At 35.6% G+C, this 24296-nt stretch overlaps 1 long non-coding RNA gene across 4 annotated transcripts in view; it reads right to left on the bottom strand.

Moving 5' to 3' along the window:
• The window catches only part of LOC134810405 (uncharacterized), a 361094-nt gene that overhangs the window by 228183 nt on the left and 108615 nt on the right, over positions 1–24296 (bottom strand). For all 4 annotated transcript variants that reach the window (XR_010158340.1, XR_010158337.1, XR_010158338.1 and 1 more), the window contains exon 2: positions 3159–3249. This is a non-coding gene — a long non-coding RNA (uncharacterized LOC134810405). The remainder of the gene's footprint in view (positions 1–3158; positions 3250–24296) is intronic.

The following is a 24296-nucleotide window of genomic DNA, read 5'->3' on the forward strand; positions in this document are numbered from 1 at the left end:
GATTCATCTTACTTATAAGACATCAATTACATCGGGTTTTGACAGTTTGCTTACGAAATAAAACTCTAATACAGATTTTATTGTTGTCTTTCAATGCTATCAATACAAGCACATTGAAAAAAGATTAGTAGGAATATAAGGGCGTTAATGAAGTCTGTACACTGGCCTAGTTCTCACATTTTGAATTATGTTTCTTTAAAGGTCTTTATTAAAGAATGTAGGGGACAGGGGATATAGACAAGGAAAGAGGAAAAGAGATCAACAGTTACAAGACAATGTTACAGATAGGAAGAGGCATCACTTTTAAAAAAGCTTACTCTTAGATAAATCATATATAATACTCTTCATACAATGTATGTGCATAATTTAAAGCATGATAAAAATGTAAATACTTATTAGCTCACCACTTAGCTTCAAAAATAAAACAAGCACCAGAAACTGCTGAGAATATACTTGTGCAGACAACACATTTAAGGCAAGGAAGATAAACACTGTGGAATCTGGTAGCCTGAATATGAAAAATACTAATAATACAATACTACTACAGGTGACCTTAAGGAGAAGCACTTCTTTCCTTTGAGACCTTTTTATTTTGTAGAGAAATGTGGCACAGATTAGAGTATACGACATGTCAACTTGAAAGAGGTTGTTTTTGTTTTGTTTTGTTTTGTTTTTGAGATCGAGTCTCGGTCTGTCGCCAGGCTAGAGTGGGGTGGCGTGATCTGGGCTCACTGCAACCTCCGCCTCCTGGGTTCCAGCGATTCTCCTGCCTCAGCCTCCCGAGTAGCTGGGACTACAGGCGTGTGCCACTATGCCCAACTAAATTTTTTTTGTATTTTTAGTAGAGACAGGGTTTCACCATGTTGGCCAGGATGGTCTCCATCTCTCCTGATCTCATGATCCACCTGCCTCCGCCTCCCAAAGTGCTGGGATTACAGGCGTGAGCCACGGCGCCCGGCCGTTTTTGTTTTAAAATATACTATGTTTGTGAAAGTAACTAAGTTATCATGTCTTTCCTATTTCCTTAAAAGATGAAACTATGCAAAAGATGTTTTAAAATGGTCTCGAATAAAAAGAGATTGTGAAATTTCTTTGGAAATCAGTGCTTTCCAATTATGTGTCTTTTGGGAGTAATAGCAAAATTTAGGCATAATCTTATTCCCAATACAAAAATCAAGTATTTTTAGAATTGTGGGGAATTTAAAACATTTGATTACACTCTTCAATAGTTGAAAATAATCTCAGAAATACGTGAATTTAATATAAAAGAGAAGTCCAAAAATAATACATAATTTTACATTGTATTTTCAAAATTGCATATTCATAATTAATAAAATATCCCTTTAATTTAAAAGGGGGAATCATTTTTTAAAAGAAAATCTATCTCAATGTTATAAACATATCTGTTGTATAAAGGGTTAAAAAACCCCTAAGCTTTAATTTGTAATCTTGTTTGTTTTAATGTGGCTTTTGCATCTCTAGATCTTGATTCAACTGCAACTTGTGCCACTTCACGGGCAATTTGCCTGGATAATGCCTGCCCCCACTTCCCCTCCCATTAGCTGAGGGGGTGACTTGGATTCGGACAGTCAGAAGTTATGCTCCATAGGGCGCCAGTTCCTTATGTCACTCTTCCTGCCTCCCTGCTACTACATTACTTATGGTTAGTTTCACGCTGAGCACATTTTATTCCATGTTAGTACTCAGTTATTTTTCAAGTGGCTTTGCAGAACAGATGTTCATATGTGAGTTTCCATCTTTCTTCTTTTTCCTGAATATTTTTCACAAAAGACTCCCTTGCTTTTCTTCATTTAGTCAAGAAGGAAAAAGAAAAAAGAAAGAAAAGAAAGACCCATCCTAATTATCCTAAAAAATTTGTTTCTTAGATATCTCCCTATATAATTAGTTCCCATCTATTTCTCTTGCTATATACCTTTGTTGAAAAGAAATTTGCTTCATGGTGTTCTTATCTATTCCAATGCGTAATTTTTTTTGCCTGAAAATTATGTTTTTATTTTAAAATTTGATATAGATGGCTATTACATAGCTCTGTCCGCATCATCTGCATATACTGCTTCTATTCCAGTTTTCATCCAGACCTAAGCCTGAGGTCATGAGTTAATCTTCAAGAGAATTGGCTTCTTTATTCCCTTCCAACTCTTTCTGTTGCTCCTGTTTTAAAGTTTAAATGTCATATGTCCTCATATTTGCTCTTTGTGACTTGTCATTGGTGACTTGTATTCTGTCTGCAATTTTAACAAATTAAAAATAATCTTAAATTTCTCTCTTTCTGAAATCTGAAATCTATTCACTAGGGAGAGACACTGCAACCTCTGAAAGAAAATGAAAAGTTCTTCTTTTAGTTCTTCAAGAGTAAAATAGAAGCTTTTAGATCCAGAACCAATTAGATCTCTGGCCTTCCCTCTCTGTTGCTAATCTCGGCAAAAATCCCAGTGTACAATTAACTACACACATATTGATCCCCCAGGACATTACAGTCGGAGTCAATTGGGAGTTTTCATGACTAAAAATCATTTATAAATCGAGGTTAAAACAAACAAACAACAACAACAACAAAAATAAACATTTGCAGAGTAACCACTTATTTCAAATATTTGTCAATAGTTCATTCTATAGGTAAAAATTCTTATTTTGATAAGAGTTTTTTTTTTTGAATCCTAGTCCACTTTTTATTTATTCCATATGCCCTTGAACTAAACTCTTGGCAAAAACTTTACAGATTGTAAGCCGGGTGGGGAGAAGATTGAGTGTTACATCATGAGACAATTAAATTGATCAATTACAATTCAATTCATCTCTCTCTCTCTCTCTCTCTCTCCCTCCCTCTCTCTTTCTCACACAAAAGAATTTGTAAAAGCAGAATAAAAGGCTTCTAAATAGTTCCACAATAGTAGATTATAAACTTTAATTATTCTTTCTCAAAAACTTCTTTAAAGGAAAGAGAAGTAGAAATCTTTCCCAAATGTATTACAAATTCAAAATCTCTATTACTAAAGTATTTAGACATTTATCATTAATAATAGTAATTTTGAATCCTAGAGCTTCCTGTAACTTTAAAGTGCTGCTTTCTTTAATAGAAAGAAAGAAAGAAATCCCAATACCCCATAGCCCACCATTAAACCAAAGACATTTCATACCTGCAACATGCCATCAGCCATCTCTTCCTGAGAAGGAGGGCAGCATGCTGCTAATCCATAGCTGTCATTCACACACATGGCTGATGGGCAACTGGGGAGAAGAAGGGAGCCATTAGTCTGTAATTCTTAAAATTTACATCCTCTGTAATTTTCAGCAAAGGCTTTCCTTTTTTAGTATCTAAAATAGACTGAACCACCACTACCACAACCAGTTCATGGCATTTTCCTAGAGTGAAAACAGACAGCCCAGCTAGGTATTTCAGGATCAAAAAAAAAAAGGGGGGTGATTTTGTTCTGCATCTCAACTTCCCTGTGACGGTCAAATAACAGAAATTCGTTTATCCCATCTGCCTTCTTTAATGATCATGAACAGTGACAGATCCCAGAGAGAATGTACAACACTTTCTGCTTTCCAGTGCTCAGTGTCATTCTCTGTCAGAAAAAATTTACAAGTTGGCTTTCATGTTTGTAAAGTTCAATTCCCAGAATAGTAGGTTATAAATAGTAATTACCATAAAATACCCCACATCTAGATGTTGTTCCAAGAAAAAATATGGAACTGGATTTTGTTATTTCTTTTTCTGGAAATGCACAAATGTGACATAGCTGCTCCTCATTCCACTCCTTATTTTAGGGAGTTCATACATACGTAGATTATTTTACTTAAGAATGGAAGAAAACAATTCATTAGCTGAATTTTCATATAGTAGGTATGAGTCCAAACACCCTCTCAGGAGTTCATTATCTTTTCACCCTGACATTTTAAAACACAATGTAACAGGCTAGGAGAAATGAACTTTGAGTAGATGATCTGGGTTCTAAATTCTAGTTCTGATCAGGGGAGCTAGGATAAGGTGCATGGATCCCCTGAGCCTACATTTTCTCATTTTATAAATAAGGAGACTAAAACCAATAATGTGTAAGTACAAATTCTAATAGCCTTGGATACATTTGAAGCTAATAAGAAAGATGTTAGAGATAGCAGAATTGAGTTTTCACTTTGGAATTCTTCTAAGTTTTCTGTTCTATTCTGAACAGCTCAGGAAACACTGGACAAGCTGTTTGGGCTCTCTAGCCTTGGTTTCCTCATTTGTAAGACACAGAAGATAATCCTACCCTATTGCCCATGTTGGTGTGGGAATCCACAAAGAAGGACACGGCACTGTTCCAAGTCAAGGTAAGGTGTCTATGAATGGTGACCACTGTTATTATTTCAAAAAATCAGTAATAATACTGAAAATTATGTTTTCCTCTCCTTAGCAATTGCCTTCTAGGAGAAGAGATCTTCTTTTTTTTCTAGTGTAATAAAGTATGATTGGTTACTCTATTGTTGTACCTATGTGACAAATGCATAGCAAACTCAGAAACATTCATTATTGATGAAACAAGAGTCACATACATTAATCATAATAATAAAAGGAAAAGAGAAGTGTAGTCAGTTCTGCTATAATCCAGCATACGTGTTTCTATGCCAAATTATGCAATAAAAAACAAAGGGCTTAGGGGAGAAAAGAAGTTAGGAGAACAACACTCAGAAATTTCATTAGTGACACATGAAAGACTGGTAGTAATATAATGAAGATAGTAGCACAGTTAAATGCGTAAGGAATGCATAAATACTTCAATAAATATGCAACTTTACCTTAGTAATGAGGTGAGGCTGCTCTTGGAAGGGTTGTGACATGTAAGTTATTGTGGAGTCGTGGAAGGGGGTTATCTGAAATTGGAAGGAAAGTTCTAACACCAGATGTGGGTGTTTGTGGCTCATAACATGTGTGATGAACTGAGGTAGCTGAGAGATAGTTGACTGTGTGCCTGTGTGCGTTTTGTGTATTCCTACTGGGCTCAGTCCAGCCATGTGCAGCTTTCTGCCTTCTCTTGGTGTTTCTCGCTGACAAAATCAGGCATAATCACACATGAAATTTGCATTATGCTCAAATTGTTCCTTAATATATCAATTTCTTTGGAACAAATTTGTTTTCAAAACAAGCATTACAGCAGAAATGACAATATGTAGATTTCCTCAAACGTATTCCTTATAAAGATTATGTATATATGTGTATGTGCATATCTGTATATATAACATTGAAGATGAAAACATAAATAGAATTCACTGAATTATGATTTTCTTTGCTATGATCATAATAAAATTATTCATGGTTGAGTATCTTTGCATAATGCTGCATTTTTTCCAGCACATCAAAGGACATTATTTGTTTAAAAATTCCAAATACTGGAAAAAAAGAATACATCTTACAAAATCCTTATAAGCACTCTTTTGATTTAAACCTTTTTTCAAGTTTCGTATGTGTCTCAATTTCCAGCTTCAGTGAAAACAAGAGAGAAGGTGGTGTGGAAGTACAGATACAGAAGAGAAGAGAATAGGGTAATGGAAATTCAGTTTAAAATGCAGACAAATCTGCCGTTTCTGCTTGATAGCCTGTAACATTTCCATGTAGTGCACTTTGCATGGCAGAATAGCTACTAGTAATAGAATTCTCTCACAGTGGAGGTTAATTACTTTTCAGCTACAGCAAAATAAATTTCCTGTCAAGCTCATGGACAGGAATATGCCAGTGTCCCCATTTTTACCTTCAGTTTTAATTCAATGTTAATATCTGACACTTGCTTGCATTTAGTGGGCTGTTCCTCTGAAGAGTCAGAGCCCCAAAGGAACACTGAGGGACTGTCAGTTATATAGTATCAAAGTGCGTGTTAAAAAAGTGGTTTGCCTCTCCCGCAGTGTACCATAAAGAAGATTAACTGACCTGCCTCTTACTATAGAAAACAGGATGATCCTCCTGGCAATGTGGGAAGTGAAACGAAACACAAGACAAGGAACCAGGGAATTCCATCTTTCCCAGTCCAAAGGTCAGCAAACCCTGGATTTCTATTGCTTCTCACACCGATTGTAGGGAGGCTTTAAGAGTCATTCGTTTCCATCAATTTTCAATTTAATAAGGCCAAGCCCACTGCAAAAAAAAAATGCTGAACTTTATAGGATAATGTTTCAGCAGCTTCCGTTAATTATCCAGTTTGGTAGCTCAATTTTTCTCCCCCAGTGAAATATCCTGTTTATGACCATCATCATGTCCTATCATTGGGACAGGCACTATCACAGTCTCTTAATCTGTGCCAAATTTGGCAGTCCTGAAGGACAGATGGAATAGGGAAATGATCCTACTTGACTTCCTACTGTACAGAAAACCCTGTTCAGGGAAACAGGAATAAAGAATAAGGAAGCAGGCTGGGCATGGGGGCTCACGCCTGTGATCCCATCATTTTAAGAGGCCGAGTGAGAGGATCACTTGAGCCCAGGAGTTTTAAGAGTAGCTGGACAAACTAGAGCGACCCATTCTCTACAATTTTTTTAAATGAGCTGGGCATGGTGTGGGGTGCCTGTGATCCCAGCTACTTAAGAGGCTGAGGTGGGAGGATCACTTGAGCCGAGGAAGTTAAGGCTGCAGTGAGTGAGCCATGATTGCACCACTACATTCCAACCTGGCAAACAGAGTGAGACCCTGTCTTTAAAAAAGTAGGGGAAAGAAAACAAAGAAGCAGAATGTACTCTGTTGAAAAGCCCAGACTTCATAGCTAAAATATTTGTGATTGTCAGTAAGAAAAGAACAGATATGAGAAGATATTTTCAAGTGTATTCTTCTTTCTACAATACAGCTCTTCATTTTCAGAATTCCCCGCCCTGCATTCTCTTCCCATTAAAATCTTTTAGTTCGATATATCTGAGTAGTCAACACATAAAACCTATTCTGATTTGGCTAACCTCACTATCCTTTGAAATGCTATAGCGTTCTATCTTATTCTTTACTGTGACACTTATTATATTGTCTCATATCACAGCTTTAGTTTTTGGTTTCACTTTATTTTTTATTTTTAGTTTACTGCATTTTCTAGCATAATGCCTTGCATCTAGTGAATCCTCAATGAGTTTGTTTTTTTTAATTGACTTTTCTTGATACATAATACTCTTCTAGTACAGAGGAAACTGGAGGAGGGGATGTTCAATGCATTACAAGCTCTTTTATATCTTCAACACTTGATATTAAATTCATTTGAAATTCAAGATTCCTGTAGAAAATGATATTTGACAGTGGATTTCTGAGTGTAAAAACAGTATAAGGTGATAAGCAAATATTTATGTATGTGTTTCTGGGGACTGGGAAGAAAATTACCAAGACCCATTTTACCCCTCCCAAGGTTGAAACCAAACTGAAAATATAATACCTGAGATAGAATAATGGAGATCAGATTATCATTTTTACTAAGCATAAATGTGGCTGACATGCCACGGTTAAATCAAGCTCCCTAAAATTTCACCCCTGGACAACTTTATGCATTGTTTACAAGAGCAATAGAAACCACTCAAGTAAAGTGCATGATGGCAGAGTAGATAAACTAGGTGGGCTTTGTGGACAGGGAATCCAAAAGGCTGAGGCCCACCCATATAGGTTCTCCTCTAAACACACCAACAAACACAGTTACTGCTTTCTGGCTGGTGCAGAAAGGTCTGGGGAGGGAAATGCTTTTCTCTAATAAGAACAGAGAAAAATGTCTTAGGACAGGATGAGTGGGGAGTTAGCATTCCTGCCTGAGTCACTATGATGTCCATTTTTATTAACTGTCTTTGATGATGATAGAGAATGGTCTTTGCTATTAAGGGTAAGTATAATTTGGAATTGAAATTTTTCTTAGAAAAAAATAATAGCAAGTAGAAAAACCTTAGTGAAAGTGAGGGAGAGCCCTACAGCCAGATGGAAAGGGATCAGTCTTGGTCTATAACTGCATGTACTGGACAATGCCCAGCTGAAGGAAAAAAACTCGGACAAGCGACAGAAAAATGGAACACATTTCTGAGTATTCTTTTGCCTTGAAATTTTGTAATAATTGTTCAACCATTTGTTTAGCAGTCCAGAGAAATTGCTCATCTGACAGAGTTTCTGAACCTTGAAGATAAAAGTCCTTCTCAGTCATTACATTTCTATTTGGAGTAGGGATGAAGCATGGAAAAGAAGAAATAATGTTAGAAAAATGTTCAAGTACCATTGAGGTAAAGCAGTCTGTTATATATACATAACATAGTTATATGTATTCAAAAGTTGTAAACTCTGTTTATATATATATGTGTGTGTGTGTGTGTGTGTGTGTGTGTTATATATAACAGTTGCAAACTCTGTTATATATACATAACAGTTACAAACTCTGTTATATATACATAACAGTTACAAACTCTGTTATATATACATAACAATTGCAAACTCTGTTATATATACATAACAATTGCAAACGCTGTTATATATACATAACAGTTGCAAACTCTGTTACATATACATAACAGTTATATATATATAAAACTATACAATATATATTATATAATATCTATGTTTTATATATATATATAACTTTTTCTGTAAAGAGTCAGGAATTATTTTAGGCTTTGTAGTCTATACTGTTTCTTTCCCAACTTCTTAACTCTTCTGTTACATCAGTAGCTTGAAAGCAGCCAAAGATGTAAATGAATGAGCATTGCTGTTCCAATAAAACTTTATTTATGGGCACTGATATTTGTACTTTGCATAATTTTTATGTGCCACAAAGTATTATTATTCTTTTGAATTTCGTCAGCCAGTCTCAGCTTGCAGGTGATAGAATGAGTTGGATTTGGTCTGTGGACCCTTGTTTGCAGACCTCCAAAACAAAGAGTTCACTGAAATTTGAATTCAATCTTATCCTGAGTAAACCTAGAAAATAAACTTAGCAATTAGCAGTTGTCTACTCTATAATCTACAGCTTAAATTCTGAACCAAAACTCCTTCTCCACTACTGTCAAAAAAAGTTTTGTAAAAGCCAGCATCCAAGAGATTTTTTAAAAACCTACAAAAGAAAAGAAGATGCAGATTATCCATTTTGATTCTTGCCAAACCAACATTTCATTGTATATTTGCACAGGTCTTAACCTACTGGATTTAGAATGGAAAGAAGTAAAGGTCAAGAAATTGTAGAACCTTAAGAATCAGTCTAATTTAGGGGTACAGGATAGGGACTTAGAATTCCTATGAGGGGTACCCAATTATACAGAAAAATGTTAAGCAGAGGTAAACTGATGTCATTTCTCTTCTCGCTTATTTCATGAAAGAGCAAAGGAGTGAACTTCCACTAGACAGCTTCACTATGTTCTGTGGAAAATAAAACTGGAAGTTTCTCAGGGTGTAACTAGCTCAAGCTAAATTTATTCCAGAGCTTTCCATGGGTACCACCTGAACAGTAATGGCAGGGCAGGCAACTGTTATTCATTTAGAAGCTCAACATCCCCTTTTCCTTCTCTCTTTCCATGTCACAAAGCTGTTTTAATGTTCCCTAATCTTGATTTTCTTCTCTCCTTTTCCCCCTGCTTTCCCAGGTTTTGTTCTTCAAATTAATTACAGATTAATATGTAGTAAACACAGGACAATTTTAAATAAAGAGCAACATTGCATCTTCATTTCTTCCTTCTATTGCCCTTCTCATGGAATAAATGCTGCTGTTTGTGGTGTACACTGATACACATTTGAAGTATAAATATATACACAGTTAGAGTTATTTTAATTTTAATTATTTTTACAGTAATTACATTATCCTATATTTTTCTGTACTTTTTAAAAGCATATTTTACTGTTTTTTATGCTGATTTATTTAATGTCAGTTATGAATATATCATGGACACCTGTCAAAGTCAGTACACAGTTACACTTTTTTTGGCTTTATTTTTTCCCTGCATAGATTTTCATGGCATGGATAAAATATTATGTATGTAGTCTGCCTCTAGTGGGTAAGCTAGGAGAAGATTTCCACCTTTTCTTTTTCCCTTATTTAAAAAATACATGCATCCTGAGGAAGTTAGACTATACAGTCCATACCGTTATTTCCATATCTAAATTTCTGCGATTCTCTGAATGCATTTCCGCTGCATTTTGTCAGGTGCTCTACCAAGAGTAGAGAGAGGAACTGTACTGTAAGCCAGTTTTTTTTTAAAAAAAGAAAACTAAGGAAGGAAGAAAATGCCTATAAAATATGATATGATAGTTATAATAATAAAATAATTATCTGTAAAATATTTTATAATAAATTTAGGTTTTGTGTTCTGGTTATTCAAAAATCTAAATAATTAGTAAAAAAGTAATAAATTAACTAAAATGTATGTTAGAGAGGAATATAATTTTAATGTTATTCAATCACATATTTGATTTTTTAAAGGAAAATCATTATTTAAAAATTTTACAAGAAACTTCAGTCTCTCCCTAATTCTTGCTGGTTAGAAGGTTATTGCGCTAAATGGAGAAGGAAAGGTAGCAAAATGTTAACACATTTAAAAGGCCTCTAAACTTAACTCTTTACCAATATATATAGGCTGAAGTTTAAAGTGCATATAGGAGCCTCCAAATGGCACAGATTCTGTGTCTCTGGGCAGAAAATCCCATATAATAAGGCCAAAGCAGTTACTGGAAAAGAAAGTTGTGGTTTTAATGCATCGTTACTCTGCTCATAATTTATCTAGGGTTTGTAATTTGCAGAGGGTCTGCTGTTCACCTCATTCATCACAGTGAGACACCAAGGAGAGGAAAGCTGTACACACAAAAATTAAAAATCGATTTGTTGCCCTTGGCATGCTTTCATTTCTTGTTCAACTCAGATTGTGTGTTTACCACTTACTGGTTTATTTTGAACTCCACAAAAGAAAAATGAGTCTGTTTGGTTCATCTCCTCCTATAGAAATGGACTCTCGGGTCATCTCTAGGTTTCCCTTGTCATTTCGCATCCTTATTAATGATACTAAAATGTAGAATTGCTGTGGGCTGAAAAGATCACAAGACTTCTGCCATATTTCCTATTTCACACTTCTATTGAAAGCATTTACTCTTTTTCAGGAATTATTTGAAGTACATATAACAACCAACATTTCTTTCACACTCTTGCCAATAATTTGCTACAGAGAGGTGGAATGCTATAGTATTTAAAAGCTCAGACTCTGAAGACAGATTAGCTGAATTCAAATCTCAACTCAACCCATTTTATATGAGTGGCCTTGAGCAAGTTACTTAATTCAGACTATCCAGACCAGGCATGGTGGCTCATGCCTGTAATCCCACCACTTTAGGAGGCCAAGGCGGGCAGATCACCTGAGGTCAGAATTTTGAGACCATCCTGGCCAATGTGTTGAAATCCCATCTCTACGAAAAATACAAAAAGTAGCTGGGCATGGGGACTCATGCCTATAATTCCAGCTACTCTGAAGCTGAGGCATGATAATCACTTGAACCTGGCAGGCGGAGATTGCAGTGAGCTATCTGCCTGGGTGACAGAGCGAGACTCCATCTCAAAAAAAAAAAAAAAAAAAAAAAGACTAACCAGGCCTAACTTTATAAAGGGGGATAATAATAGTGCCCCTACATCTTAAAGGCAGCTAGGGGATTAGGAGAGTCATTACTTATAATACTTATGATAGCTCCTGTCACACACCATGAAACTGATAACAATGATTATACATTTTCAGAGGCTTTGGTTACTTCATCCGGACTGAATCTTTGTGCACCCTCTCCCTTCATAAGCTAAAGCCCTAACCCTTGTATGTGGCTGTATTTGGAGATGGGGCCTCTACGAAAGTAATCAAGGTTAAATGAGGTCCTAAAGATGGGGCTTTGATCTGATAGGTTTGATGTCCTTATAAGAGGAGCCACTCTCTCCATGAGCACTGTGTCTCGAGAAAGGCCACTAAGCACACAGCAAAAAGGCAACTGTCTGCAACTTAATAGGAGAGCCCTCGCTCGACACCAGTCATGCTGGCACCTTAATCTTGGGCCTCAAATCTCCAGTACTGTTAAAAAAAATTAATAAATAAATAATTAATAAAATTCTACTGTTTAAGCCACTAGTCTATGGTATATTCTTAGGGCAGCCTGAGCTAATGAATATATGACCTTCATTTTGTAATATAATTTATAAAATTAGCTGAAAATATTTATTTTACTCAATGAGATTTTTATTTCAGGGTTTTATCTTCTATATATTTTTTTAAAATTTCATTTTTCCCCAGTAAGAATAGTTTTTGTGCTTACCTAAATTTCTAATTAAGGTATTTCTTAAAAAGACCCAACAGAACCCAAAAGAAAAACCTTATTAACCCAACAGAAAAAGGAGCCTTAAAATTAGGCAAAAAGGTAAGCAAAGCCTGTACACTCAAAATAAAAGGAAACACTGATCTGCAGATTAATAAGATTTCAATCAAAATCTCAACAAGTTTTTTTTAAGACATAGAAAATCTTATTCTAAAATATTTATGGAAAGGTACAGGCCCCAGAATAGCTAAAACTACCTTCCACAAGGAGAAAGATGTAGGAGGAACCAGTCTACCTCTTATTAAGTTTGTAAGTAATCAAGACAGTGTGATATTGGTTGCAAGACAGATACATAGAATAATGGAACAAAATAAAGCATCCTGAAATAGACTCTTATAAACATTGCCAACTGATTTTTCAAAAAAGTTAAAATCAATTTAATGAATTCAATTCATAAATTTGATTTCATTAAATGGAAATGAAGCATTAAATGGAAATGGAGCAGTAGGCATAAAAGCGAATATTGAAGTAAACCTCACACCACATTCAAACATTAACTCAAAATATTTCATGAACTTACATATAAAACTACAAAACTTTTAGAAAAACTATAAGAGAAAATCTTCATATCTAGCTCTAACAACATTCAAACTTGACCCCAAAAGAATAGCCTATACAATAAAAAATTGATACACTGGACTTCATCAAAATTAAAAACTTTTGCTCTGTAATGAAAATATTTTCTCTGTGCAGAGGATAAAAAGGTGAGCTACTGATTAGGAGAAAGTATTTGCAAGTCATGTGATGTGGTTTAGCTCTGTGTCTCCCCCCAAATCTCATCTTGAATTGCAGTCCTCATGGGCTGAGGAAGGGGTTTGGTGGGAGGTTATTGGATCATGGGGGTGGTTTTCCCCCTGCTGTTCTCATGAGAGTAAGTCAGTTCTCCCAAGATCTGATGGTTTCAAGTGTTTGACACCTCTTCCTGGCATTCTCTTTCACTCTCTGTCTGTCTCTCTCTCTCACTGCCATGTAAGACCTGCTTTGCTTCCCATTCCCCTTCCGCCATAATTGTAAGTTTTCTGGGGCCTTCCCAGCCATGTGGAACTGTGGATCAATTAAGCCTTTTTTGTTTATAAATTACCCCATCTCAGAGTTCTTTATAGCAGTGTAAAAATGAACTAATACTTGAAACTTCATAGCAGTACCAAGAGTGGAGCTATAAAGAAACCTAAAAATATGGAAGTGACTTTCAAACTGGGTAACAGTCAGAGTTTGGAAGAGTTTGGAGGACTCAGATGAAGACAGGAAGATGGGGGAATGTTTGAAACTTCCTAGAGACTCATTGAATGGTTTTTACCAAAATTGCTGATAGTAATATGAACAATGAAGTCCAGGCTGAAGTGGTCTCAGATGGAAATGAGTAACTTATTGGGAACTAGAGTAAAGATCACTCTTGCTATGCTTTAGCAAAAAGACTGGGGGCATTTTGCCCCTGCCCTAGAGATCTGTGGAAGTCTAAACTTGAGAAAGATTATATAAGGTATCTGGCAGAAGAAATTTTTAAGCAGCAAAGCATTCAAGATGTAACCTGGCTGATTCTAAAAGTGTTCAGTCATGTGTTCACAGATTACCTGAAACTGGAACTTATACTTAAAAGGGAGGCAGAGAATGAAAGTAAGAAAATTTGCAGCCTGACCATCAGGTAGAAATGAAAATCCTATTTTCTGGGGAGAAATTCAAGTCAGCTGCAGAAATTTGCATAAGTAATGAGGAGGCAAATGTTAATAGCCAAAACAATGGGGAAAATGTCTCCAAGGCATGTCAGAGATCTTCACAGCATCCCCTTCCATCACAGGCCCAGAGGCTAAGAGGGAAAAATGGTTTTGTTGGCCAGGCCCAGGGCCCTTGCTCTTCTGTGCAGCCTCAAGATTTGGTGCCCTGCTTCCCAGCCACTCTAGCTCAAGCCACAGCTAACGAGGTACAAGGTAGAGCTTGGAACATTAGTCTGAGGGTGCAAGCCCTAAACCTTCGCTGCTTACATGTGGTGTTGGGCCTGTGCACAGAAGACAAGAGTTGAGCTTTTGGAGCCTATGCCTGTATTTCAGAGGATGTAAGGAAATGTCCGGATGTCCAAGAAGAAGTCTGCTTCAGGGGTGGAGCCCCCATGGAGGACCTCTACTAGGGCAGTGCAGAAGGGAAATGTGAGGTTGGAGCCCCACCACAGAGTCTTCACTGGGGCACTGCCTAATGGAGCTATGAGAATAAGGCCACAATTCTCCAGACCCCAGAATGGTAGATCCACTGACAGCTTGCACCATATACTTGGAAAAGCCACAGGCACTCAATGCCAGTCTGTGAAAGCAACCTTGGGGGCTGCACCCTACAGATCCACAGGGGTAGAGCTGCCCAAGGCCTTGAGATCCCACCCCTTTCATCAGTGTGCCCTGGATGTAAGACATGGAGTCAAAGGAGATCATTTTGAAGCTTTAAGATTTAATGACTGCTCTGCTGAGTTTCAGACTTGCATGGGCCCTGTGCCCCTTTGTTTCAGCCAATTTTTCCCATTTGAAATGGGAGTACCTACCCAATGCCTGTACCCCCATTGTATCTTGGAAGTAACTAACTTGCTTTTGGTTTTACAGGCTTATAGGTGGAAGGGACTTCCCTTGTCTCAGATGAGAATTTGGATTTGGACTTTTGAGTTACTGCTGGAATGAGTTAAGACTTTGGGGAACTGTTTGGAAGTCATGATTGGTTTTGAAATGTGAAAAAGGCATGAGATTTGGGAGGATCCAGGGGTGGAATGATATGGTTTGACTCTGTGTCTCCACCCAAATCGCATCTCAAATTATAATTCCCACATGTCAATGGAGGGACCTGGTGGGAGGTGATTGGAACATGGGGGCAATTTCTCTCATGCTGTTTTCATGATAGCGAGTGAGTTCTCCAACGATCTGATGGTTTAAAAGTGTTTGGCAGTTCCCTGCTGGCTTGCTCTCTTTCTCTTGCTCTCTCACTCCTGCTGCCATGTAAAATGTGCCTTGCTTCCTATTCACTTTCCACCATGATTGTAATTTCCTGAGGTCTTCCCAGCCACGCAGAACTGTGAGTTATAAACTCTTTCGTTTATACATTACCCAGTCTCAGGTATTTCTTTATAGCAGTGTGAAAATTGACTAATATATCACATATTCAATAAAGGAAGAGTATCTAGAACTAGTGTTTAGCATTCTCACATTCGACAACAACAAAAATCCTATAGACAATTCAATTAGAAAATAAGGGGAAAACACATGAAGAGTCATTTCATAGAAGAGGACATACAGATGGAAATAAGGCAACAAAATCTATTAGAAAAATGCAAATTTAAGCTAGAATGAGATTACTACACACCTGTCAGAAGGGCTAATTTTTTTTTTAGAAAAGTGACACCACCAAATGCTGAAGAAGACATAAAAAAGCTGTATCATTTATATATTGCTGATAGGAATGTATAATGATACACCCACTCTGGAAATCAGTTTGACAAATTCTGATAAACCTAAACACATAATTACCATATGGCCTAGCAACTGCATTCTTGAGTACTTATCGCAGACAAATGAAAAATTTTGTCTACATAACAAACTGTGCATAAGTGTTCATACCAATTCTATTTTTAATAGCACAGAATAAAAAAAAATCAAAATGTTCTCCAACTGGTAAATTGTTAAACAATTTCCAGTACATCTATAGCATGAAATACTACTTAACAATGAAAAGAAGGAATTATTAGTACTTGCAACAACTTGGATAGATATTCAGAGAGTTGTCCTGAGAAAAAACAAAGCCAAAAGCCAGTTCCAAAAGGTTATATATACTCTACATTTCCATTTATGCACATTCCTGAAGTGAATAATTATATAGATGAAAAATATTAGTGGTCACCAGGTATTAGAGAATTGCGTGGATGGAAGGAGATAGATGTGGTTATAAAGGGGCAGCACAATAGATTCTTGTGGGGACAGAATACTTCTTTATATTGACTGTAGTAGGCAGTACAGAAGAGAGTGCATGTAAAACTAGTGAAATTCGAGTTTGATAGGTGGATTGAATCAATGCCAACATCCTATACTATAGTTATGCAAGATTTTACCATTGTGGAGGACTGGGTGCAGGGTATATGGGATCTCTCTCTATTATTTCTTACATGCATTGAATCTACAATTATCTCAAAACAGAAGTTTAATTAAAAAGTCAATGGGACTAAACTAAGAGAATATATATTGATTCCTTAACTTTGCTATTATACTATCACCACGGTAACTAAGTATTATAAATAAGCACCTGACTCAAGATTCTGTACAGCATTGTGTCTAGAATGTATGTAGTGTGTATATTTATTTGTTCTCCTAATAATGTTAGAGCTTTCTAGTCCTCGAAAATTCTAATTTCCATTAAGATTTGATAGAATAATTAAGACTACAGAAATTATCATGCATAGCATTGGTCTCAAGTCCCCCAGTACAAGAGAAGTTGAACTTTTGGCGTGGATATAAAGCAGACCCAGAAGGCTGCTGTTAAGCATAGTTTGATTCTTGGATTCAATTTCTGAGCACTTTGAAGTCACTTTATGCCACTTGACTCAAATCATTCATCTCAGTGAAAATTTGTTAGTTAAATGTCAGCTTCTTGGTGTTAGTCTATAGACTTCACGGAGGGAACCAAGACTGTCTAACGATATTTAAAAAGACACTTCTAGCTCAGGCAGCATGCCGGAGCAACAGAGGACCTGTGGAATATCCTGGCCGTAGGACAGTTTTGCTAGCAATAAATATACCAAGAAGAAATAAATAACACATTTAACACCCTCGGTGAATTGTAGCATAATTCCTGCTGAGAAGAAAATCTTCCTGGCTTTTGTAAATATTTTAACATTCTTTCCAATTTCTAGTAATATGGTGATTCAGGAGTAGCTACTACCGTCATTTGTAAAAGACGTAATGGAGATTTGTTGCTTAAAGTAGCTATCTGCATGTGCTGCAGACTGTCTACTTTGAGGTACCATCTTATTCTCCCTGGTTTCAAAGACAGCCTCTATGGTGATCACTCTCTGTTATTTTCTCACTGATTGCTGATGTTAATAATAATTACAAGATTCACCTGTACTTTAATTGTCAACAGAATCAGGAAGAACAATATCTAGGCAGGAGTAATTACAAGTAAATCTAAAGAAATGAAATGTTAATTTTCAAACTTAAGCTAGTTTCAGCTATCAAACAGACAGCAGATTATAGTTGCATGCTAGTGCATTTAAGAGGACGCTGGCAGTATTTTAAAATAATTAATAATATTATAATACACATGCTCTATTAAGGACCAAAAACATCTCTCCTTTAAGAGATATTGCAACTGAATATATATTTGGTCTATTCATAAGAACATGTGTAATTGTTAAGATGACATTACTTTTCAATCACAATAGTTGCTAGATATCAATATAACCTGTTATAAAAAGAGCTATTTCATCATATTATCACTTAATAGCTTGACAACTAACATGTCTCATCATTTTTACTTTATTGTCTCAAAGTTTTAATTACTACAATAAATACATGTTGTCTCCATCAGTAGATTTTTTTTAAACAAATAGTAAATATTTTGATACAGTAGGCAACTGAAAATATAGGTACATGGCAGCTTATTTAGGGGAGAAGTAAAAAGAATAGAAAGAAAATTAACTTTTACAGTTCTGACGATAATGAAGACAAGGTTTCTTTTTTTTTAAAGTCATTTAGACAGTATCTTTTAAAACCAACAGTAGCTGTTTGTCATTCTCTGCATGCTCCAAGATTCCTTCTGTCTAATACACAATTATTAACAAAAACTCTATCTTCTAATCTTGGCTGCCTTAAAAACATTAGCAGGGGCCATTTATCATCATATTTCTTATTAAAGCTTGGAAGAAACACCACATAGCAGTGTATCTTGGAAGTTGGAACTGTGAAGAAAATCACTGTCTGTTATTTTCTCACCGATTGTGGCTAATATTAAAAATAATTACTATTACAAGATTTGCCTGTACTTTAATTGCCAATTTTCACAGATCCATTGACTTAAAATTTCATTCTTATCTTGTAGAATTATTCATAGTTGTCCTTTCCCGCCATTATTTGGATGTCCTAGAGTTATCCAAGATAGTATTTTGAGTTTCCCTTCTCAGCTGTCCTGGCAAAATCAGTTCCCTAATGAAGATGCATGGAACAGCCACTGGGCATTGCCACAGTATGTTTTAAAAAAACACACAAAAATAAGTTTGATCTGTTTAGACTAACAACACAGTAAAAAATCTGATGTGTTTCTTCATTTGTTATTTATTCTTCTTATTAGTTTTTTTTCCACTTATTAAGGGTTCTTTAGAGATATTTGCCTTCAATATTCTGCCTTTAAGTTATTCTTTTCAGCAAATGATTGATCATTGCTCTCATACCATAAAGAGGTGACAGTGTTTTCTGTTCTGAATGCGTGGTATAACTGAAATCAAGCATTCTCCTTTCAGTGGTTTGAATCTTTCCAGAGCTTTTTCTTTCTTTTTTTTTTTTGAGACAGGGTCTGGCTCTTGTTGCCCAGGTTGGAGTGCAGTGGCGCAATCTTGGCTCCCAGGTTCAAGCGATTCTCCTGCCTCAGCCTCCCAAGTAGCTAGGATTACAGGAACGTGCCATCATGCCCAGCTAAATTTGTATTTTTAGTGGAGACAGGGTTTCATCATGTTGGCCAGGCTGGTCTCCAATTCTTGACTTCAAGCGATCCGCTCACCTTGGCCTTTCACAGTGCTGGGATTACAGGCGTGAGCCACCACGCCCCGCCCAGAGCTTTCTTATTACAGAAAGCCATAAAAAATATGAACATAAATGGTTATTTTCCTCTTTTCCAATATTAATGTTAGCATATTGTATATCATTACCAGCAATTTTTCACTTAGACATAGTTGTTTAATAAAACATGTTGAGCATCTCAATTCATTTTACTCATGCTTATAGGTGCATCATATTTTAATACTTATTGACCAAGTTTTTTTTTTTTGCTGCACTATACCATGCTTTGTTGAATAACCATATACATATATGTGGTTTTATATATATATACACACATATATATGTGTGTATATATATGTATATATGTATATATATGTATATGTGTGTGTGTATATATATGTGTGTGTATATATATATATATATAGCATTTATTGGCCACTGGAGGTTAAATTCCTAGATGTGACAGACGTACTACATATGTGATGTAATGTTTGAACACTATTATAAAATTAAAATCTAGGGCAAAGTTTCTTAACAGCAACACTATTGACTTTTTAATTATTGGCCAGATCATTTTTTATGGAAGCCATCCTATGTATTGTAGGGCATGGAGCAGTATCCTTGGCCTTTACCCACTAGATGCCAGTCGCAACCCTCTCTACAGTTATGACAATCAAAAACATGTACAGATATTGCCAAATTTTCTCTGGGAGGACAGAATCATTCTAATTCAAAACCTCTGTTCTAGGTTGTTTTACCAATTTATAGCACTGCTTGCTGGGTAAGATTATCTATTTTTCTTACCAACAAGGTATATAATCAAACTTAGAAGTTTTTGACAATTTTACCAGAAAGGGAATAGAAAATCTGCAACATTTCCATTTTAATTTCTCTTATTATAAGAGAATGAGCATTCTGTCATTTTTTTGCCCTTTCTATAACTGTTCTTTACACTGTTTATTTTATTGTTAGTCTATTTGTACTTTCAACTGAATGTATTTTTAATAAATTTTTAAGACTTTTGTATCTTAGAGTGGTAACTTCTTTGAAATATAAATTAAGAATGCTTTTTGAGTTAGGCATTTGTTTTCTGGTTTTCATTAAGCTGCTATGATTATGCATATTTTAAAAAATCTTTTATTTGGTTGCATTTATCAATCTTTAATTTTATGACTTCTGAATTTTGAGCCATAATTGGAAAGGCTCCCTTGGTCCATGATTTTTAAGGTGTTTACACATATTTTTGTCTAGTACATTTATAGCTTTGTTTCTTATATAAATCTGCCATCAAATGTGAAATTTATCCAGTATTCAGGGTATTAATCTTCTTTCTGCAGAATTCTTTATTATAATCTTTAAAGTATAGTATTCTTTTATGCATTATTTCCTTTTAGCTAGCCAAAACACAATTAATCAAAAGACCATTGATTTAGAGGCTACTTGCAAGTGTAGTCTAAAATTACTTTCTAGTCTTTAATATAATTTTTAGATTCTATTTCAGACTCTGTGTAAAGGATGTGGTTAGTAGATCTGTATTCTAATTTTAAATATAAACTTTTGCATTTTTTAATAGTAAAATTGTATTTTTTACAGTTTTTTTGGGATAGGTCATATTCAAGACTCTCAAATGGAGATTTCTAAGAAAAACTTTATTACTGTTATATTTGAAACTTATGAGATGATATGTGAGAACTCCCTTCTAGAGTTTATTGGATTTTAATATGAGAAGTATAATATGTATCCTGTGAAGATCTGCCTGTGCCTTTAAAAGGAATTCTTTTATAATAAGAACCACTGCATATAGAAAAAAAAAACTTCCTCCTGAGCCAGGTTTATTTTTAGGTAAAACCACAGAATCTAATCAGGCTTCCTGTTATAATGTAAAGTGGAAATATAAAGATGCCTGATTATTTTGCGTTAGGACCAAACGTTTCATTCTATCATCTGTCTTTTTCCATCACCTCCAGTGTGATATCCTGGAATGGGGCTCCTGACACATAATAGAAAGCTTCAGAGGAAACATTAATATGTTCCTTAGTTCAAGTAGTTCATGTTATCACAGAAGCAAATGAAAAGTCTCCCAACCTTTTCATTTACTTCTATGACAACATGCTCTGAGAGGAAAGATTCTTGCTAGCTGTTTTAGTTTTAAATTAAGTGCCATGAATGGTTTCATTTCTGGATCACCCATAGCAACCATTACACGCAAGTGCAAGATGAGCAATGGGTGCATGTGAAATCCTTAAGAATTTAAGTTCAAGAGCTCTGAATTATTAACAAGAAGGTTTTGTTAGTTTGGATTTAGCAAGCTAGGGGAAATTTTACACCATTTATTTATTAGTTTCTACCTTCTTTTCGACTTTTAAAAATCCATGTCCTTTAAAAATATTAATTCTTTATGCATAACCCTACTAACAGTAAAAAACACATTTCAGATAGGTTTGGAGTGTGTTTCAGTGGCCTCCTGACAGAAGCAAGAAAGCTTCAAAAAGAAAGTGAAGATCACGATTTTACACCTGTTACCACTTTTCACTTTTTAGAACCTCATGTTAGAAGTGACAAGTTTTGATTTCTGCTGATATTGCAGTTATTCTCTGTTTAAAATTTACTTGTCATTTGTTTACTCATTATTTTTCTCCACCTAATTTGTTCTTTCCCTGTTCTTCTCAGGAGCCTAGGAGCCCTAATGAAAACAGAGCCTTGGCTTCTGACAGCTTGACATTGCCCAGATGTGCCTGCAGATTAGAGTCCACACTGATGCTTGATAGGATCTTGGGGGAGGCACTTCACCTCAATGTGTAAATTTCTAATTTCTAAAGTCCTGTATTTTTTTCTAATTCAGCAGTTCTATAAAATACACTTTGATTATGATTTAAGCCAGGAGGTGGCAATTTTTGTTATGGAATGCCAGATAAGCAAATATATAAAGTTCCATGAACCATTTGGTAACCGTTATAACTACTCAATTCTGTCATTATAGAGTGAAGGGAGTCAGAGACAATATGTAAGCAAATGAATGTGGCTGTGTTCTGATAAAACTTTATGCACAACTGAAATTTCAATGTTATACAATTTGGAAGAGTCATAAAACATTATTCTCTTCTTGAATTTTTTCAACCAGTAAAATCATGTAAGAACTATTTTTAGCATGAAAGCTTACAAAGAACATGAAAAGGGCCAGATTCAGTCCACAGGACATATTTTACCAACACTAACCACTAACCCTAAGCAGTGATTATCAAGTTTGAAATTATCAAGTGATTATCAAGCATTGGAATCACCTAGAAGCCTACTTTAAACAGATTGTTGGATTTTACCTCCAAAATTTTTGACACAGTAATTCTGCATGGGGCACAAGAGTTTTTATTTTTAAGAAGTTCCCAGCTGATACTAATGTTGCTGGTTTGGGAACCACACTTTGAGAACCACAATCTAGATCAGAGATTGGCAAACTTCTTCTGAAAAGAGCCAGATAATACATATTTCCAGCTTTCTGGACTCTGAGGTATCTGTTGTAACTACTAAACTCTGCCACTGTAGCATAAAAGCAGCAATAGGCCATACATAAATTAGTGGATATGCTGTGTTGTAAAGTTTTGTTTACAAAAACAGGCAGCGGGCTGGATTTGGTATATGGATGTAGTTTGTAGTTTGCTGACACATGATCTAGAAGACTGCCTCTCCGTTTTTGTTTGTTTGTTTGTTTTGAGATGGGGTCTCACCCTGTTGCCCAGGCTGGAGTGTAATGGCCTGATCTCAGCTCACTGCAACCTCCACCTCCCCGTTCAAGCGATTCTCCTGCCTCAGCCTCACGAATAGCTGGGATTAGAGGCGTGTGCCATCATGCCTGGCTAATTTTTGTATCATTAGTAGAGACAGGGTTTCACCATGTTGGCCAGGCTGGTCTCAAACTTCTAACCTCGTGATCCGCCCATCTCAGCCTCCCAAAGTACTGGGATTACAGGCGTGAGCCACCGCGCCCAGCCGAAGACTACCTCTCTTATTCCAGATAAGTAATTAAAGAATCTATCAACATTATGGTGAATAAAGTCTGTTTGTACATAATGTTCTGAGCATATAATGATAAAAACAATTCCAAAAAGTGAGTTTTTAATAAATAATTTATCGCCAATAAATTAAATAGATCTATGTCAGACTTACCTGCTAATACTGAGAAATTAACAACCATAGAAAATATGTCTGAGCTAACTGATGAAATGTGCATACAAATAAATAAAAAAGCAATTATTTCTCTTGTTCTTTTGTTCCTGTTCTGCTAGCTGCTAAGAAATAGGTTTAATTATTTTCGTTTTAGATATTTACCAAATAGCTTGAGATCTGGTACTACAAAAAAATTTCTATAAATTATAACTTTTCCCCAAATTTTCTGACTCTACTTTGATCATATATTCTAAAACATTTCTTTGGATATACCTTCCAAACATTTTACTGAGTTTTACATCATATATGTATATATGTGTATATATATATGTATATATATACACATATATATACACACACATACATATATATAAAAATTAAACATATGTGGGTGTGTGCATATATCTATCCTATATACTAATATATATGTGTATTATGTACATGCATAATATATACATATGTACATAAATATATAGTATACATATATAATAGTCATATGTAAAAATAATATAATGCATAATCTTATAAAATATCACAGATAATCTGAGAGGATATCCGTGTATGTTCATGTGCACGCATGCATACATGCTTAAAACTCTATTAATAATTTCCCAAACCAGCTCAATTTTCTGTGGGCCTGTTTTCCTGTGTGGTAGGCTAATTTTTCTTTTCCTTTGTACATTTCTCAAGTATCTGGTGATTTGATTTTTTATTAATAGCATAAAATGAGAGGACAGGAATATTTGTAGAGCCTTGTAGACAGGTGAGTGGATGGGTTTGCATTAGGCTGAGTAGGTAGGTAGCCACCTTTTACCCTGGAATTATCTAAATACTAAATTAGAAGGCTTTACTCTGAGGTGCAGTGCTAATACTAACTGTCCTAATTCTTCTAAATCCCTTATCATATCAAGTTTTTTTTAGGAAGATAATCTTCTGGTATTTTGCCTGGTGTAAATGCCTGGTGGCAGATACAATTTCCTTGCCTAGAATTCCAATGAACGGCCTTGTTTAAAAACTCACTGCTGTCTCCAGTCCCCATTGTACTTTCTGTCTTTGACTACTTTCAAGCTGATATA

This window comes from Pan troglodytes, chromosome 6 (assembly GCF_028858775.2).
Source record: "Pan troglodytes isolate AG18354 chromosome 6, NHGRI_mPanTro3-v2.0_pri, whole genome shotgun sequence".
NCBI classification, from domain to species: Eukaryota; Metazoa; Chordata; class Mammalia; order Primates; family Hominidae; genus Pan; species Pan troglodytes.